At 36.5% G+C, this 7,623-nt stretch overlaps 1 protein-coding gene across 2 annotated transcripts in view; it reads right to left on the bottom strand.

The window, feature by feature from the left end:
- Positions 1 to 7,292, bottom strand: part of MACC1 (MET transcriptional regulator MACC1) — a 66,155-nt gene extending 58,863 nt beyond the window's left edge. For both annotated transcript variants that reach the window (XM_079152278.1, XM_079152279.1), the window contains exon 1: positions 7,145 to 7,292. The gene's annotated coding sequence lies outside the window, so the exon portion shown is untranslated. The remainder of the gene's footprint in view (positions 1 to 7,144) is intronic.
- Between the last annotated feature and the right edge of the window lie 331 nt (positions 7,293 to 7,623).

Raw genomic sequence — 7,623 nt, forward strand, 5'->3', positions numbered from 1 at the left:
GTAGATATTCTCTAAATGTATTTTTCAGAACAAAGTGAGAATTGGAAGAAGCCCAGATCCTAAAGGGCCTTGTTGGTCCTTTCCTGCTTGACCTGTGGATTTTGTCTGATCCAGCCAAGATCTTGGCTTTCTAAAACTACTCCTCCTCTGCTTTCCTGGATTAAACTCCAGTGTTCCTGTTGTTACTTTGATCATCCCGTCCTCATTACCTTCAGTGGCTCCTCTGATTTTACATATTTATTGAAACATTTCCCCAAATCTTGTTGTTTCAGTCTTACTTATGATTCCAAATCTAATTTTTGTGGGAAAAACCCAGTGATCTTTGTGTCTGATCTGGATCCCTCCCCTGAGCTGCAGAACCGTAACATTCACCTGCAGGAGGTCTGTGTGTGAAAGCTGCCCACATCTGCGTGCATCTTCTTCTATACCGTGGTGTCTCTTCCCTTCCTTACCTCCTCCAACAGAGTTCTGCTTCTGTTGATGGTTTCACAATCTTCGTTTCCTTATTGAACTCTGTCCTCTTCCCCAAACAGCAAATCCTGGCAGGCTTTTCTGACTGATACCATGGCACCTGCACTGATTTAGTTCTTATTATTTCCTTTCTGCTGTCCTCTCCACTTCATAGCCCCGCCCCCCCCCCCCAAGCTTTCTTGTCTCTTCCTTCTCTAAGCCATTCTACCCACTCTCCAGCTCTCCAGTCCTCTTCCTGAAACACAGGTGCAATCAGGGAATTTCAGTACCTATTTCTGCCACTCTACCAAAAACCCTTCCCACAAGGCTCCCTGTAAAAGTCAGAGGATACCTTTTTTGTTATTTGGCCTCTTTGTGACATGAGGCACTGTTAACCTCTCTCCTCTTGAAATGTTGTCCTCCTTTGTCTTCACTTGCTCTGGATTCATTGGATTTCTTGCTATTTCTCTGGAATTTCCTTTCAGTCTCCATTGTGGCTGCTGCTGCTGCTTCTGATTAAAGGTTTAACTCTTTTGTTAAACCTTTTTTGTTACTCTATTAAAACTTTGCTTCTCTTGTATAATATGATCAGGGGGTTTTGTGAGTATTGTGATCTATAGTTCAAGACCTAGAAATTTGTTTTTAAAAGTAATTAGCTATATCTTAAGATTTTTGTACAATGATGTACACCACAGCACTAGTAACAATAGCAAAAGTTGAAAAAGACATATTTTCATCTGTAAAGAATTGTCAAGTTATACTACTATATACAAATAAGCAATCTAAGATGTTGTTATAGAAGAATGTATAATTGCATGAAATGTACAATACATGGGTAAGCAAATTAAAACAATCACATAACATTTTTGATAAATCATGTGTTCTGAACACCTATTTTAGGCATAAAAAGACTAACAGGATACACACACAAAACTTTAACATGTTCATCCTCAGTAAGTATGAAGGTAATTCTTAAATTTTCTACAGTGATTATGTAACGTCAGGGAAAAAAAAAAAAAAAAAAAAAAAGGAAAGACTAAACAAACTTCTTTAAGCAATATCCTTTATCCCAAAAAGCATCTTGGGAACCACCTGGTTCTCCCTTCCTCACTCCACTTTCCTGGCCTAAGTTAGATATCTTTACATTTCCAACATGTAAACCTCTGCTTTAGCTCTCACATCATATTAATTAAATTTTTATATGTATTTGTCACCTCCAATGCTTGTGGATTTCCTTCATTTCTATATCCCCCGTGCTAAGCACACTGCTTGTAGAATAAACATTTACTGAGTCCTGACTGCCCGCAGAGAAGAAAGTGTACACCCCTTACACAGATACTTGAAAATCCTTCCCAACTACAGGCCACCATCTTCTCAGTCTTTTTCCTTTGTATTTTTGCTCCTGTCTCCCCAAATATTACATCTTTGCAAGCAATCCCATTTAGGCAAGGGATGGTGTCTTTCTTACTCTGCTGTATTCCATAACATCCCAGTTCTCATAGAGTAGATGTTCAGAAATTATTTGTTGAATCAATGATTTCATAAATTAATTAACTTTTTCAAATATATACTGTAGTTGCCACTTCTTCATATCTTCTAAAAACCATTCCCTCCAAGTTTTCCCTCTTTAACTTCCTCTCTCAAATCTCCAAAGCTTAATAATGTTTGGTCATTTTTAAAAACCATTTTCCTATCTTCCTAAGCAAAAGTAAATTCTCTTCAGTACAATATTGCACTTATTAGACTCCTCTCATTAATGATGCTCTTCTGATGTTATTTAAATGCCAACCAGATTCTATGTTTTTGAAATTTAAGGACCCCCGTACCTAAATGTCTCCCCAGTATTTTCCCCATCTATTCTTTCTTACCTGTCCTAATTGGAAGACACCAACTAGATAAAAAATCCACAGTACCTACTTAGTACTTATATGATAATTTCTGAGAATCAGTTTCTTGATCTCTAAGACAGTTATAACATTACTTGCCCCTCAAAATTAATCAAATCACATGATATAATTAAAAGTTCCTTAGAACATAATATGTATCCGATGTTAACAGTTGTTATTAACTTTGTCATTGGTGCTGTTATTAATGTAATTAATACTAAAAAAACATGACTATTACATTGAAAAGCCAGTCCATCTCTAACACCATAAGTTGAGAAACAAAAGAACTTGATTTAAAAATTTTTAAAAGTCACTGCATTTTAGAGATTGCACTGTGAATCTCTCAAATGTCTCAAGTGTCTGGTTTTCCATGACATCTAGGAAGATCATTTGACAATAATATTTGAGATAAAAACGTGTGTTGGTAATGGGGAGAAAGGAACTCTCATTTTTGTTGGAGATATAATGTGGTATAAATATTTGGAAAGCAAGTTCTCAATATCTCATAAAAATGCAGCAATCTTATTCCTAGAAATATTCACTAGAGTAATCTTTACATTTTAATACAAAGTAAAATGTAATAGAATATTTTATAGTGCTACTTATGAGAGCAAAATACCATACAGCTATGAAAATTAATAAGTTGTTCTACAAGAATCAACACGGACTGATCTCAGAAGTATAATGTGGAGAGATACTAGCAAGCTGCAGATGAATAATGTATACTTTATTGTTTATATAAAATTTTTAGACACACAAAACAATGTTATATGCTGTTCATGGATATATACACAACTTGGTGGAAATAAAAATATTTTTAAAACAAAAGAATAAAAATGTACTCTGCATAATATCTACACACAGGATATTAGTGATGTCTGAGGTTGGCGAGAGAGAAATAGGACTAAAGAGAATGCTTTATTTTTTATCTTTAATATTTTATCAGCTCAGTATTGTATGCGTTAGAGAAATGTTTAAATTAAGTGTTTTCCCATTAAAAAGAGAAAACGTGTACAAAACTATTATTTTTGGAAATAGAACCAGGTGTCTGTTCTCTTGGCCAGAGAAGAAGATTTTTTTTTTTTTTTTTTTTTTTTTTCATTCCAAGGAAAATCCCTATAAAGAAGCTTCATCTCTCTGGGAAAGGTGGAAACAGGCCACAGTAATCAAGAGAGAAACCCCAAGAGAAAATAAAGCATTGGGAAGGAAGATCAACATGACTTTCCTTCTCCATTCCATCCTAGTTACCGAAGATTCTCCAGCTTTCCTCCCCTACCACCTTGAGTGGGGCAGGCCAGAAACACATGCCTGGGCTTCTTTATTAATAGGGGTGTGCTTGCTCTCTCCTTGGTGTCTCTGTCTGTCCCTGGTGACACTTAAGTCAACTTAAAGTCAAACAAAGTAGTTTCCCTTTTTGATTCAAGATCCATTCTCATCTCAATTTCAAATTGCCTGAGGTTCAAAGTATCTTTCCCCCCACAAGAACTAACTCCCCAACTTTTGCCTCATTCTCTCACACTCCCAAAACCTCAAGAGCTTCATGGGTGTCTTTACCATTAGTCATTGTTCTTCTTTACTGTGTGACTGCCCTCTCCTCTCTCATTTTAATTCCTAGCACTGCTCAAATTCACGCTCGAATTTTTAAAAACTGTTTCTGAAGTGTTCTTCCTGCCTTTGTATTCCCAGCTCTCCAACCCACCTGAATGCTCTTCCCTGGATGAATCTGCTGAAGCATGTAATGCTCTCAACATATCAGTCTCTGGGTCAGGACATTTTTGAATCTCTGCTATCTTGAAGCAAAGTCCAAATCCCTTTGAGGCTTCCACAACAAACCTTTTCCAGTGTCATCATCCAAAATCCCCTAGAATACCCTCCATAGAAAACCCAGTATCCCTTCTTTCCAGATATACATAAAAATAGCCTATTCAATTTCACTTCCTAATTTCATGCTTGACATTCTCCCTACTTCAGTGTTTCCCAAACTCAGGCATTCAGGGACCTTGTCATGAATTTTTCATTAACAAATACCATCTGAACTATTTCTTACTTACAATTTTTTTTCTGTAAACTTACTCTCAGTTTAGCTTAGATTTAAAAATTTAAAAGTTAATTTTTATCATTACCATAAGCGAAAAGCACAGTCGCTATTACAATATATGGGTAATACCTGCAAACTTAAAATAGAATTTTCAAAGTTATTAAACTGAATACTCCTTTCCTGCTAAAATCTGTTGCTCACTCTGTTGTTATAAAAGTGGCTTAAATAAGTGATAAAAGAATTTTTAGTTCTTATCAAGATCAAAATTCATACTTGAAGAATTAAACATATGTTAAAAAATATAATCAATAATAACTTTCCCAACCTGTCATTTCAGTGTTATTGACTCTCTAGTCCATATGGTGCCTACAATAATTTCATATCTGCAAACTTTGGAAAATGCTGCTGTATGTGAGATATTCTCATCATTTCTTCCTGCTGATCTCAGCTGTGCACATCCTTCCAGGCCTAGCTAGAGTTGCACCACTTCCCACGGTGTCCTTTTAAAATCTAGCACACTGTGACTGCCCTTCCTCTGGGCATCTTAGCTCAGCTTCTCTTCCATGTTTGGAGAGGCCACTCCATCCTGCTTTTTAATGATAATGTACACATTTTCAAGTTTACTTTTTCTGGTCTCCAATGATCATAGTTCAAAGATTTATGGAGGTTTCTTTTCTGTTTGTGTGTTTTGTTTTTTCAGTGTTGGGAAACGAACCCAGGGCCTCATGCACGTTAGGCAAGCACTCTACCACTGAACCACATCCTTAGGGCAATGGAGCATTGCACTTTCTGTGGAGTGGGATTAATGAAGATGACTCCATGAGTCTCCTAAAGGACTGATGAATTAGCACTTCCTCCCTCTATTTATGAAACACACATCTTCAGTATAGATGAGATCCCCTCTCGAGGGCTGGTTCTGATCATCCTTCTAAGCAGACCCAGCCCAAGGGAAACCACTTAGAATTGCTAGAAATCCTCATCAAACAAATAAATGACACTTCCTAGAGAATCATAGCCTTAGATGGCATGTGACAACAAGAACAAAGCTGCTCTGTTAGGAAAAGTGCTGTATGTCCTAAGAGTTTCTGCAGCTGCCCTTCACCTTGGGTTTCATTCCAGTGCCATCCTGCTCTTGTTGCCAGGGTTCCTGACATTTATATGGCATATCACATACAAAACTGCACACAAATACTGGTTGTTACCTTCACCAGATACTAGAGAGAATGCCCGATCTTATTAGACAGCTTGTCAGATGTGTGGTCTTTCAAGAAAGGATTCTCTAAAACTTTAACAATAATATGGCTTCAAGTTTAAAATCAATATAATTTCAAATTTCAACAAATGCATTTTAACATAATGTGACTTTTAATGAACTCCATCTTGATAGTCTGTTATCTTTAAGACACAGACAGATAAAAATATCCTGTTTATAAATCAGCAACATGGAAAGTGTGAAAACTGGAATAAATAATCCATTTACCTTTAGCTTTTTTTTAAATTTAATGTTAATAGTTCTTCTTAGTTATACATGACAGTGGATGCCTTTAGTTTTATAAATGAGTTATAACCAACTTTCCAGAAAATTTAAATAATAATTATGACTTCATAAATTCTATATGCTGTACACTACTTAAGAAGTCATTAAAAATCACCATTATAAGTTAAAAATAATCATGTAATTATGTTAAGGAGAGCTTAAAGGATCACCGTGAAAGTTGAGGCAACTTTAAGAATATAACTGAAGGACCTCATCATCCCCTCGTAACTATTGCTATGTGAAAATCCAACAGGAACATAGGTGACTTCATATCAATCTGAGATTAAATCCCCTGAATACAGATTTAGATCTTTTTAAGCCATGTGGAAAACCTTCATAAGTGGAAGGTACCAGAAGTTTCACTACAGGTTCTTTGATCTGACTTTCATAATTGTGGTGAAAAACACATAACATAGCATTACCATCTTCACCATGTATAAGTATACAGTTCAACAGTGGTAAGTTTATTTATATTGTGCAGACAATCTATCATGGTTTCACCTTGCAAAACTGAAACTCTATGCCCCCAAAACAGCTACCGTTTCTTCCTTCTCCCAGACCTGGCAACCACCATTCTATTTTCTGTTTTTGTAAAAATTTGACTAATATAGTACCTCGTATAAGTGGAATCATATAGTATTTGTTTCTTTCATTTGTTTGTGAAGCATAACCAAAACTTAATTAGAATGAAACTAAGTTACCTTCCATTGGTTATCAGCCATCTATTCAGTGCTGTGCACTCTGCTGATTTCATCCTATTAAACCAGTGAGGCAGGCTATACACACTTTACAGATGAGGAAACCAAGGCTTTACAAGGAGAAACATCTTGTTACAGGTTACATATCCAATAACAGTGGGACCAATCCAATTTTATTTAGCTCACAGTCTTCAACATGTCAGGATGTCTTCTGAAATATTTAATTTTTTTTCCAGAGGAGTTCAAACATCTACATATTTGAAGCAAGTCAGAGTACTTCTTTTCTTACATTTGACTTTTAATGTTACGTGTATTGCTCCTTTATTAAATAAACCACTTTATTCTAAACCATATCTCAAGGTGTTACTCTAATTCATTTCCCACAGGATATTGGTTACCTTTCAAGTTCCCAAGCGGGGCTTGGGAAGAAAGAAGCAGTTAGTCTATTCAATTTTTATCTGGAAATTATACAATTTGCCATTGTACAGTCCCTACCAGCAGTGAAAGGAATAATGTTTTTTTAAAAGTAACTTACATCTGTGAAAGTAAGCCTCAGCTTCTTCAGGTCAGGCGCATTGTTTTAGTGAATGGAAGTCACTCTATCCAAGCCAGGTACTCTCTTCAAACGTGCCCTGCTCAGTATGTGGGCGAGACTGCATTCCTTCTTACAGAGCCACCTGGGACTCAAAGTCTTGCCAGAGTGACACCAATGCTGCCCAACCAGAAACCCTGAAAGGCATAAGAACTACAATACCCACAATTCAGGCTCCTCACCTGAAACCAGGAGAACAGGGTAATGGCTAGAGTTTCACTCTAGGAATAAAGTGGGAAAACCAGTGTGTGTGTGTGGGGGGGGGGGGGACCCTGGTGTTGTATTTAAAAATGAGCAGTATATATGGTCCTATTTGCATAAAAGGAAATTAAAGTGCTTTGGTATTTGCCAAGGAGTAAAAAGGGTTTTTCACTGTTGGCAAGAACTGAAAAATCATGCAAATAAATTGTCTCTCCTGCAGC

Source organism: Sciurus vulgaris, assembly GCF_902686455.1.
Source record: "Sciurus vulgaris genome assembly, chromosome: 8".
NCBI classification, from domain to species: Eukaryota; Metazoa; Chordata; class Mammalia; order Rodentia; family Sciuridae; genus Sciurus; species Sciurus vulgaris.